Here is a 12,852-nt window from a genome sequence, read left to right as displayed (position 1 = left end):
TCCACAAGAGCCGGCATGCTCGGTGGGGAGCCATCTAAACTAGCCAATGGAAGATGCGAACAACAGGGGAGTGTCCTAAGCCCTGCCCCTCTCGCAAAGATAAGTGCCTAAGTCTGCATTGCTGGGGGGCCTCCACCTCTGCTTAGCAATCCACGAATGGGAACCCACCGCCTGAGGCATTTCTTCTGGGAATGAGTTAGGCCCCTGCTGCGCTGCACACAACCTGTGGGTGGGTGGGTGGGTGGGGGTGTTTTGGTGCTGCTGGCCACCTCATAACTTTAAGCCAGTGACAACACACTTGCCTGGGACGTGTGAGACCCAGGTTCCATGCCCCCATCTTTGCTACAGGAGGAGAAAGGATTTAAACTGGGGTTACTCAGTTTCTAGGTGGGTGCTGTAACCACTGAGCTATGGTGCAGTCTGAAGGTGGGATTCTTCAGTCTCCCCTATGGCAGCTGGCTCACTGTGGGTAAATAATGAAGGAGCGACTGGAGCTGGGGGACTGGCCCCAGGAGCTCCCGCCCCTCAGATGGGCTCCCTGACCACAGGACCCCAGAGTCATTCTCACTTTCTGGCCAGTATCCATTTAAGTGTTTATCTACCATGGAACAGTCACTGGGACAGAGAGAGAAAGAGAACGTCTCTGTAGTCCAATGGTTGGGGCACCCACCTGAGCAGGGGGAGACCCCGGATCCAACCCCTCTGTTCCCATCACTCTCATTATTTATCCCAAGTGGAACACCTATAACAGGAGAGGCTGAAGGATCCTAATACTTGGCTTTTCTTCCTTCCCCCCCACCCCCATATCCCCCAAACAACTTGACACCTGGAGGAACGTTTGAAGAGCAAAGACTTTGAATGGGGGAAGAGGGTCCCGGGCTGGACAGCAATTCCAGCCTGTGTAGTGAGGATCGGTAGCCTGCTTGTACCATCTGTCAGGGTGAGACACTGCTTGACTGAAATCCTATTTAGTTTGTAGAACTCAGACTGCAAATTTATTTTTATTTCTTGAGAAACCAACTTTGATCTCTACACTTGCTACTTATAATCCCTTAAAATAATCTTTCTGTAGCTAATAAATCTCTTTTATATTTTACCTCAAACAGTGTGTTTTGGTTGAAGTGCTTGGGAAATCTCAGGTCAGTTTACAAAGGCGAGTGTGTGTCCTCTCCACATCGGGGGGGGGGGCGGACTGGGTGAAATGAACTGACACTGGCCAGGCTTCTGTGCAAGATGGTAAAGTTCTGCGGTGCAAGGCTGAGGAGCTGGGTGAATCAGCTGGAGCCTCTCTATTGTTGGTTCATGAGTTGCTCGCAAAAGCATTCGTGTAAGTCGGTTGGGTGAGTCCCTGCCGGTGGATGGCAGAATAAGGGCAGCACCTGCTAGAGGTTTGTAGCTTCTCATCAGCATCACAGTGTGAGGGGAAGCTCAGGTTGGTGGGACAGAGGGCTCAGCAGTCCCATAGTCTGGGGACCCCGTCACAGTGATTAACATGCCCATCTGAGTGGTGGGAGACACACAGTTCAAATACTTCCTGGTAGGGAGGTGGGACTGAACTTGGGTTCCCCATATTCCAGCTCAGGGCTTTAACCACTGGGCTTGAAGTTATAAGGTGGGCACCACCACCTCTTTCATTGGACAGCTGTTTCAATGGGACCCAATCTGGTAGCCATGCTGGGAGGATCAGGCCTCACATGCAAGATCGGCAGCTGAATGCCAATCTTCCCCGGTGCATGGCTCACTTGGGGGCTTAGGTGGGAGATGGGCACCTCACACTCCCAGAATGGGGCAGCGGCATCTGGCCACATTATTTTTTTCCAAGAAAATAGGCTCAGTCCAGTGAGAACAAAGGAGAAAAGTTGCATTTCAAAATTAAGGGAAAAAGTTACCAAGACACCCTAGTTAATGTCTAGCTCTACCCACCATTCCCAGGGAATTCTAACCACACAGTAACCCATAGAAAGCTTCCTACCAACACTACAAAAAGATTCTGCGTGGACTCCTCCTGAAGGTCGAAACAACAGACTGGACTTCTACATAGAGTGCTTCCGCTGACGTGCATGGGCTGAAATTGAGGAAAAGCAACATCACTTGCCCCACAACTTCAGCCGTACCGAACACAATGCCATCCACAGCCTCAGAAACAACTCTGACATAATCAAAAAGGCTGACAAAGGAGGTGCTGTCATCATCATGAAGAGGTCAGAATATGAACGAGAGGCTGCTAGACAACTCTCTGACACCACATTCTACAGGCCATTACCCTCTGACCCCACTGAGGATAACCAAAAGAAACTACACCATCTGCTCAAGAAACTCCCTAAAGAAGCACAGGAACAAATCTACACTGACACACCCCTAGAGCCCCGACCAGGGGTATTCTATCTGCTACCCAAAATCCGTAATCCTGGGAATCCTGGACGCCCCATCATCTCAGGCATTGGCACCCTGACAGCAGGATTGTTTGGCTCTGTAGACTCTCTCCTCAGGCCCTACGCTACCAACACTCCCAGCTATCTTTGAGACACCACTGACTTCCTGAGGAAACTACAATCCATTGGTAATCTTCCAGAAAACACCATCCTAGCCACGATGGACGTAGAAGCCCTCTACGCCAACATTCCACACATAGATGGACTACAAGCCGTCAGGAATAGCATCCCCGATACTATCATGGCAAACCTGGTAGCTGAACTTCGTGACTTTGTCCTCACCCACAACTATTTCAGATTTGGGGACAATTTATACCTTCAAGTCAGCGGGATTGCACTGGGTACCCTCATGGCCCCACAGTATGCCAACATTTTTATGGCTGACTTAGAACAACGCTTCCTCAGCTCTCGTCCCCTAATGCCCCTACTCTACTTGCGCTTCATCATCTGCACCCATGGAAAAGAAGTCCTTGAGGAATTCCACCATGATTTCAACAATTTCCATCCCACCATCAACCTCAGCCTGGACCAGTCCACACAAGAGATCCACTTCCTGGACACTATGGTGCTAATAAGCGATGGTCACATAAACCCCACCCTACTGACTGCTATACTTACCTACATGCCTCCAGCTTTCACCCAGATCACACCACACGATCCACTGTCTACAGTCAAGCTCTACAATACAACCGCATTTGCTCCAACCCCTCAGGCAGAGACAAACACCTACAAGATCTCTATCAAGCATTCTTACAACTACAATACCCACCTGCTGAAGTGAAGAAACAGATTGACAGAGCCAGAAGAGTACCCAGAAGTTACCTACTACAGGACAGGCCCAACAAAGAAAATAACAGAACGCCACTAGCCGTCACCTTCAGCCCCCAACAAAAACCTCTCCAACGCATCAGTTGACAAGAACAGTAGGGCGGGAAATAAGGGGAAATAGATTTACTTTGTGCAATGACACATCCACTCCCAGTCTTTATTCAAGCCTAAATTAATTGTCTCCAGTTTGCAAATTAATTCCAATTCAGCAGTCTCTCCTTGGAGTCTGTTTTTGAAGTTTATTGTTGTTGAAGAATTGCCACTTTTAGGTCTGAGTTCGAGTGACCAGAGAGATTGAAGTGTTCTCCGACTGCTTTTTGAATGTTATAATACTTGACGTCTGATTTGTGTCCATTTATTCTTTTACGTAGAGACTGTCCAGTTTGGCCAATGTACATGGCAGAGGGGCATTGCTGGCACATGATGGCATATATCACATTGGTAGATGTGCAGGTGAATGAGGCTCTGATAGTGTGGCTGATGTGATTAGGCCCTATGATGGTGTCCCCTGAATAGATATGTGGACACAGTTGGCAACGGGCTTTGTTGCAAGGATAGGATCCTGGGTTAGTGGTTCTGTTGTGTGGTGTGTGGTTGCTGGTGAGTATTTGCTTCAGGTTGGGGGGCTGTCTGTAGGCAAGGACTGGCCTGTCTCCCAAGATCTGTGAGAGTGATGGGGCGTCCTTCAGGATAGGTTGTAGATCCTTGATGATGCGTTGGAGAGGTTTTAGTTGGGGGCTGAAGGTGATGGCTAGTGGCGTTTTGTTATTTTCTTTGTTGGGCCTGTCCTGTAGTAGGTAACTTCTGGGTACTCTTTTGGCTCTGTCAGTCTGTTTCTTCACTTCAGCAGGTGTGTATTGTGGTTGTAAGAATGCTTGGTAGAGATCTTGTAGATATTTGTCTCTGCCTGAGGGGTTGGAGCAAATGCGGTTGTATCGTAGAGTTCGGCTGTAGACAATGGATCGTGTGGTGTGTCCTGGATGGAATCTGGAGGGATGTAGGTAAGTATATCAGTCAATAGGTTTCCAGTATAGGGTGGTGTTTATGTGACCATCGCTTATTAGCACCGTAGTGTCCAGGAAGTGGATCTCTTGTGTGGACTGGTCCAGGCTAAGGATGATGGTGGGATGTAAATTGTTGAAATCATGGTGGAATTCCTCAAGGGCTTCTTTTCCATGGGTCCAGATGATGAAGGTGTCATCAATGTAGCACAAGTAGAGTAGGGGCATTAGGGGACGAGAGCTGAGGAAGCGTTATTCTAAGTCAGCCATAAAAATATGGGCATACTGTGAGGCCATGCGGGTACCCAAAGCAGTGCCGCTGGTTTGAAGGTATACATTGTCCCCAAATGTGAAATAGCTGTGGGTGAGGACAAAGTCACAAAGTTCCCCACCTCTTGATGTCTTCTAATGAAGACTAGATGCCTTTCTGGAACGTGTGTAGTCAAAAACTAGCTCCTATGCTCTACAGAAAGCATGTGATAGGCAGGGGGTCAGATGACATGCTCTAATTTTCTCTTCTGTCCATAAAGTCTGCTAATTTATGAAAAACTGAGCATAGCATGGGGAGAAGCCTCTGATGTTTTACTTTGTTCGATTTGAGCCCACAATGAACGCTCATTGCGTGGGGTGATCCAGGGGAAGCGGCTGAAACATCCAGTGTGGCTGGACAGGGGCAGGACATCAGCACTGCAAGGGAGGGGTGGGTGTGGCAGTGACATCACAAGGGCCTTTGGCAGGACCTCAGCCTATTGGACAAAGGTGGTGGGGAGGCGATGACCTCACAGAGAGATCTTGACATCAGCCAGGCAGGACAGGGGTGCAGGACAGGGGCCACCTCGGAGATCCCTGTGGCTTTGCTTCAGCACGTCTCCTTCTCGAGGTCTCTCCTGGAGGACTGAGAGAGCATTCACTTTCACATTCGTGAGCGCAAGGAGGACCCTCTTTGGAGTTTTCTCCTTTTCTTGTGGTGGTTTTGCTCAAAAACAGACGTCCCTGTATAGAAGGTAAGAGCCTCGGAGAGGTTTGGAACCTCTTCAGTCTGATCCATCAGGTGCCGGCTGATTTTTAGGAAACGAAAAGACTTGATTGTGGGGGCAGCATTTTTTTTCCGACCTAAGACTTTGTTCCTTAGAATCACTGGGGACATTGGGGTTTCTCCTTTTGGTTTTCCCTTTTCCTCTGTCCCTCCTACCTTTCTCTTCTTGCTTCCTTTGTCCTATTCCCTCTGCTCTCCTCACACCACCAGGAGCTCTGTTTGTGAAGCGGGAGCCGGGGGGGTTGTGGGAGGCCCTCACAGAGAGGAGACTGGAATAGGGCTCCGAGAGTGATCGCCTCGGTGGTGACCAGGGCCATTCTTTGGGCTATTTGATGAGAACCCTTAGCCTCCCACCCCTCAAAGTCTCAACCCTGATTGGCTGAGGAGGGGGCTATTGACAGGGAGGAAACTGGTCTTTGTTGTTCTCTTTGATGACCAAGCAAATAAGTCACAACCAGTTATATGTCTGACCAATGTGGATGCTGCTCTCCATTCATTGTCTCGGAGCAGTTCATGATCCTCTCGAACATTCCAATTCTTCTCAAATACTTGCTGCATAATTACTAGGAACAATTGCTGGTCTGTAGCTCATTTGAGAGCAATTCTGCTACTGACTGGCTGCATCAGCTAAGACAATTCCCTGCTCCTTTCTCAGCCTTCATTTCTCCTTCTGTCAAGTACGAAGAACAATCCTCTCCCACCTACCTCACCATGGGTGGATGCTGGGGATCCACTGAAGAGTGTCACTCGGAGCAGTGCAGACTAGGAGGTGTCCGATCACACTGAGCCATATCCGATTATGACCTAATATTCTCTTTTATTTGAATTTTATTCTTTTGAAATTGTGAGGAGCAGCAACTACTTAGCTCAGACTGAAGCATCTAATCCAATTTTCTAGATCATAGTTGGTTTCAGAGTAGCAGCCATGTTAGTCTGTATTTGCAAAAAGAACAGGAGGACTTGTGACACCTTAGAGACTAACCAATTTATTTGAGCAGAAGCTTTCGTGAGCTACAGCTGTCGAGAGCTACAGATGTATCCGATGAAGTGAGCTGGAGCTCACGAAAGCTTATGCTCAGATAAATTCGTTGGTCTCTAAGGTGCCACAAGTACTCCTTTTACTTTTTGCTAGATCATAGTGTCTCCCCTTTGTGTATGACGAGACAGTTTAATGCGCTGTGACAAACAGGAGATGCTCTTGTTTTGCAAACAAATATTTTTGCAAAGAATTTTCATCCTACTTGTTATGATTTCAAGAAACAAAGTGGTTTTGTCTGAATGGATTTTCTGACAGAAAACGGTTTCCATGCAAATGTTCACACCTTATTTCCTGGGCTTTATCCCTGCCTCCGGGGGGTTGTTGTCTGTTAGTCAGAACAGGAGTCAGGACTGTTGTCTTCTCTTTCTGGCTCCGTCACCGCTTTGCTATGTGACACCTTGGGTAGGTCCAATGGGAATAGGGTCAATTCTCTAAGTCCAGGCAGCAGGGAGCCTGGGTGAGATAACGGATGTTAAGGCCGTTTGCGAAGGAGAAAGGGATGTTTCCAGGTGTTGAATTCAAGAATTCTAAACTTTGCTGAAATGGCTAGTCTTGAGAAACAAGAACTAGTTGGGGCCAAACTTGAACCATTGTCTTTTTTAAAGTCCATTCAGGGATGTGAGTCCCAGAGAGCCATAGAGAGGGGGAGCAACTTGCCCAAAGTCCCACAGATCAATAAGCAGCAATGGAAGCAGGAGTGACACTCCCTCTCAAAGGCAGGGGGACCAGACATTAGGGCCTGGTTGCAATTGCCAGCTGTGGGAGGGAGTGTGCGGCAGTGGTTAGTGAAGGGGTCCATCCATGGCTCTGACACTCGGTCTGGCCCTGAGCCGGTAGCTGAGGCCCGTTTGCCATCAGTAGGGTTGGGGTCCCATGGCTACAGCCCAGTGGGTTTGGGAGGCTCCAGGAAGGTGTGTAAAGTGCTGGGATGTCAGGATCCTGGAGGCGCTGTCACCTCCGCCCTAGGGCCGTGTTCTGCAGCCCCCTGCTGCTGGCTGAGTTTCTCCATCCCTTGGCAATAAGACAGACTCTTGTTTTCACAGCCGGTCGACCGCCCTCGTGTCATCACCCTGCCTGCTGGCTGGGCAGGGTAACTCCTGAGGTCACCACCCTCTCCAGCCTGCCTTGGGCTTGGAGAGTGAGGAGGAGGGCGTGGGACGTCTGCTGACCCTGAACATCCGCCATCCATCATCCCATCACTGAGATCAAGTGAGTGGCATTCGGGTTCCTCGGTGGCTTCCCCTGTCTGTCTGGGGAGAGGCAGAAATGGGGAGAGACTACCTCCGAATGGGGATTTCCTTTGCAAACAGCCCCCAAGAGCCCCTCACTCTTAGGCCAGGCAGGGGCTTCTCCAGAGCCGTCTCCAGTGTGTTTGGAAAGGTTCCAGTAATGGGGCTCCCAGCCCTTCCCTTGTGGGACACAGTTCCCCAGGCTGAGAGTCTCTGAGCTGGGCCAGACCCTGTGAGCTGCTGAGTCTGGAAATCAGTGGGGAACGAGGAGGGCCCTGGTCTTCCTGTGCCGAGGGTCTTTGTGTCTTTGACGTGGGGAATGGTTTCCCAGGAGAAGTCCGGACTCCTGGCTTCTGTTCCTTCTCTAGCCTTGGTGGGAGAGTGGCCTGGGACGACAGGAGGGGGCTGCTTGTCCAGAGGAACTGATGGTCTTTGGGACTTACCCCATTGCTGGAAAAGGATGAGAGTTCCTGGATATTGCAGCAGCAGGGATTACGAGGGGGAACGTTGGGAGCGGATCATGCAATGAACTCCTGCCCGTGTGTGTAGATGGCACTCCCTGCACTCCTGTGGGGGCAGAAGGGGCTGCTGTGGTTGGAGCAGGGAGGAGGAGGGACGGAAAAGGGCCAGGAGTGAAAGGCTGCCTTGAGCCCAGACTCACCCCTGCTCCCCGCTCGGTTCCAGGATGGCCAGGCTCCTGCGGATGTTCAGGAGGAAGGCTCTGCAGGTGGCCCCAGAGCCTGAGGGAAGCAGCTGCCGTCTTCCCAAGGGGCAGAGCAAGCCCTGCGTCCCCGCTGGCGGGGAAGCAGGTCCCGTCCAGGCCAGACGGCGGAAGTGCCCGGCCTTCTGGAAAAGGACCCCGGCTCCCGGCGCAGGCGCCGAGCTGGGAGAGGCCCCGACCAGGCCCCAGTGGAGCTGGCCCAGGCTGCGGTTTGGCAGACAGGACCCAGCCCAGGAGGGGCGCCGGGCAGGGTGGCTCTGGGGCTTGTTGTGTGGGCAGCAGCGGCCCCAGGAGCCCAGCCCTCCTTCCCATCAGGAGGCATCGCCCTGCCCGGTCTCTGAGGACCTTCCAGCCCCCGCAGGCCAGGAGGTGGAAAGTCCCTGTCCCAGCACCGGCAGCTCAGCAGGGGACAGCGGCAGCACCTGGGCCTCTGGCAGCAGCCAGGCCGATGGAGGCCACTGCTTTGTTCCAGGTGAGGAGCCAGGCTGGGCTGAGGGAGGGGTGAGGACGGGATGTGAACAACCTGGGCCCAGACGCTCTCCCAGGGATATGCGGGGGGGTCCCCAGCCCAGGTGTCTGGCCTGAGCCTTGTGAACCCCACGGAATAGCAGCAGCCGTCACACAGCTGCCCCTTCTGCACGGGGACCTGGGGGTGGGGGCGTGAAGAGCTGCTGCCACTTTGGTCCTTGCTGCTCCGGTGCTGGGAGAATCGGCACCTCCCCTGGAGTCCTGGCCAGTGGAGGGGGGCTCTGCTCTGGGCTTCTGCAGCTGTTGGGGGCTGAAGGCATCCCTGAGAGGGAGGTTTGGGGCCCCATCTGCCCTGGGTGCCTGAGGTGGGAAGGGGGGTCTTGAATCCTGCTCTGCGCACCACGCCCCTGTCCTTCCCTCCCTGGTGCAGGGACCCCCCTGGATTCGGAGCAGGAGGAAGGGGTGGACGTGGCCAAAGATGAAGCTGCTCTCAAAGTCATCCGAGAGCAGCTCCAGTGCAGAGATAAGGTACAAATGTTCCCCACCTGGGCTGGAACCAAGATTGCCCTGTCCCTTCCCAGCATCCCCACCCCCTGCCGAGGGTCTTGTGCCTCCTGATCCACCACACCCAATGGGACCCTTTTACATCCATGATGTGGGACCCCCAAGATGGGGGTGTTTGTCCCACAACAGCCGAAGTCATCTCCCCCCACAGGCACTGTCCCAGTTCCTGATCCTCCTTGTGTAGGAGTTGTGGGGGATTTGGACAATAGGCGGGTCCCCACAATCCCCCATTGAGGCCTGAGCCCTGGAGCTGGTGTGGGTGGGGCAGGAAGGTCCCTAGCTAACAGGGTCTCTCTCGCTATACCCCACTCCTGGTGGGTCCAGGATGAGGGGCAGCAGCTCCTGTTCCTTCAGGCCATCTACCCCGCATGTCTGGCTGCATGGGAGAGAGGGGAGGACACGCTGGAGCCGCGCTGCTGCAAGGCGGCTGTGGTGCAGAGGATCGTGGTGAGTGAGACATGCCATACGGCAGCTGGAGGGAGAGGGAGAATTGTGGGGCTGGGGGGCAACTGAGAGTGGGGAACAAGGAAACCATGGTCCCAGCTCGGTCGTCGGGATGGGGCTGAATGGGGGCAGTTTTGACAGGGAGGAGGAGAGAAGGGGATTGGGAGTGAGCTGGGCAGGAATCCGGGAAGGGGGACAAGTCTAATGGGGAGAAAGGAATGGGAGGAGCGGGAGGTGGTGGGGGATCCTGCTGGCCATGTGGGGCACAGGCTGTGTCATCTCCTCACTGGGAGGCATCAGTCGGGCCTGAATCTCACACGCTCCTTTGTCTCCTTCGCGTCTCACAGGAGCTCATCGAGGAGCTTCCCGATGACTCGTCACCCAGCGCCGTCCTCGCCCACTCCCTGGCTGCAGTGGGCTACCTCTGGTACTGAGACAGCCCCACCCCGCCGACTCCCCTAACCCCAGTGCTGCTCAGGCCCAAGGCTGGGAGTCACCGTCACTGCCCCTCCCAAGTCACCTCCCAAGAGTGGTGCCTCTGGCAGAGATGGTGGGGTGGGAAGGGTCACTCTCTCCTGGCGGGGCTCTTCTTTTCACTCCCATAACATGACAGGGGCCTTGGGGAGGGGCTCACTCCCGGGCTCAGATACAGGAGGGGCAGCAGGCTCCAGGGAACTGGAGCTATTCCTGTCCTGCCACTGTCTGTCTGGGACACCTTGGCCTTGTCATTCCCTAGCTAAGTGCCTCAGTTTCCATTCTCGCCAGCCTGTGCCTCTATCCCTGTGGCTTGGTGTCCGTGTTGGCGACAGTCCCACCCCTGTACTGCACAGTCTAATACCAGCTCCTCTCTCTTGCCAGCACCATGAAACCTGCCCTGGAGCCAGCCCTAGAGACCCACCTCTTGCGAGCTGCCCTTCACTCCGTCTTCACCCTGGGCAAGGAGAAGGACACCACCGGCATCCAGGTACCTCCTCCATCCTCCTCCTCTTCCAGAGTAGTCCTTGGTCCCTGCTCCCTTGATTCGCTGGAGCTCCAGATTTAGGGGTGGGGTAGCGGAGATGGAACAAGCTGCAGGGTTGGATCCTTCCCTCCAGCAGGAAAGAGATTACCCCTCCATGGGCGATTTCTTTCTTTCTTTCTTTCTTTCTTTCTTTCTTTCTTTCTTTCTTTCTTTCTTTCTTTCTTTCTTTCTTTCTTTCTTTCTTTCTTTCTTTCATAAGCCTTGTTTTGCCCAGAAGCCCAGGTTCCATCCATACCAACTTGGCTGTTTCATACTCTTCTGCCTACAAGGCCCTCCGCAGAGACCTGCTAAGCTCATGGATCAAAGGTCCAGGGGTCATCAATTCTTGCAAATTGCCTGCAGTGGGATGTGAAGGAGAAAGGCCGGGAGATGTGTTTGGGAGTCTCCCCAGTGCTTCCCAGAGACCCCTCTTCCCATCCTGTGGCAGGTGTAGGCCCAGATTCCCTAACTCTGACCCATGCTTTGCAGGCTCTGCACAAAGTCATCCCAGAGGTCCTGGATGCCATGCTGGGGAACCTGCTGGCAGAGTCCCCAGACACAGACAGGCTGCACTTCATCTTGGAGGTGAGCCCCATTTGACTGTAACTCTTTGGGGGACTGGTAAGGAGAGACTGGAAGATGCATTTTCTACTCTGTCCTCCTAGCTGGGTCCCCAGTGGGCCGTCCTTGGTTGGGGAGGTCAGTGCAATGTAGTGTCAGGTCCTTCCTTCTTGAGGGACAGAGGAAGGAGCTGGGACTCCAAGCCAGAGCTCTGCCTGGTTCTGCTGAGCACTAAGCACAGGGCTCCTGGCTGTCTTGGGGAGTGAGAGTCTGAAAATCCACCCTTCCCCCACCCCTCCAACACACAGAGTCCATGAGATTGGGGAGATGGTTCTCAGAGAAGAGGCACATGCTCCTTCCTAGAGAAAGAGGAGGAGCCCAGGGAATCAGCTCTTCCCTTTGATCTGCTCTGAAATTCCTGGGGGGATTGTGCTCTCAGTCACTCCCTACATCCCCCCAAGGATTTGCGTAGCAGGGAAGGGCCAAGGGTTCGGTCTTCTTTCTGGTGAACTGTTCAGGAATCAGGAGTTCTGGGAGGATGGGACCAGCCCCGACCCCGAACATTGTCCCAATCTAAAGAGACGCTGACAAGTTGTGACCTGAAGGTGACAAGCTGCATCCTGGGGGAAAGAATCCCCTTCTAAAGCTCTGCCATCAATGACTCAGCTATTCCCCCCTGCGCAGAATGTCTCAGGCCCCTGGGGCTGGGGGCATGGGGCTCATTTGCAAAGCAGGAGCAGCTGGCCACTGAGTCTGACCTGCCTCCTTTCCCCACAGCATGTCAACCTCTGGGTCGTGTCCAGGGTGTCGCAGGAGCGAGCCAGGGCTATCAGGAGCAGCACAGCCCTGCTGAGATACACAGTCACCCTCCCTGAGTTTGACGTAAGTGAGCTCCGAGCCCAGCTTGCTGGCTCCAGGCGGAGGCGGGCTGGCTCCAGCGGGCTGCAGGGTCTCCTGCTGCTGCCAGGGCTGTGGCTTAGGAGGGTTCTTCAAGGGGAGGCAGAGTCAGAGTAGGGATTGAGCTAGGCTTGAGCCAAGTTCTTCTTGTCCTGGTTCAGTGTTTTCCCTGGGCCTTTAAGGGGCCCATGCTCCAGCCCCTGTTTGGCATCCCAAAGCACCTGCGGGCTCCCTTAGCAGCAGAGCAAATGAAGGGTCGATCTCAAGCTCCTCTCCCCCAGCATCTCCTGCAGAGGGGCTAAGGGGAAGGAGCCCTCTGGCCCAGGAGGGACAGGGAGCTGACAGGAAAATGCTGATGGAGTCCCCTCTGCTCTCCCTTTCATTAGATCTCAGCCGAGTTCCCTCAGATGGGTCGCCATGTGGCCCAGCTCGCTCTATTTGTCAGCGATCCAGACAAGGACATCAGCCGGCAGGCCAGGGAGGGGACTTACCGGCTCTACCAACTGCTGCTCCAACAGAGGGGTAAGGAACCCAGCTGGGACACGGAACCCAATAGGAGACTAAGAGTGACCACAGGTTGATAATGGGACCCCAGACCATTTCTCTCAGACTGACCCCAGCCGGAGGACAAG

The sequence above is a fragment of the Eretmochelys imbricata genome, chromosome 14, assembly GCF_965152235.1.
Source record: "Eretmochelys imbricata isolate rEreImb1 chromosome 14, rEreImb1.hap1, whole genome shotgun sequence".
Taxonomy (NCBI): domain Eukaryota; kingdom Metazoa; phylum Chordata; order Testudines; family Cheloniidae; genus Eretmochelys; species Eretmochelys imbricata.
The sequence above is the reverse complement of the archived record's forward strand: the minus strand, read 5'-3'. Positions refer to the sequence as shown.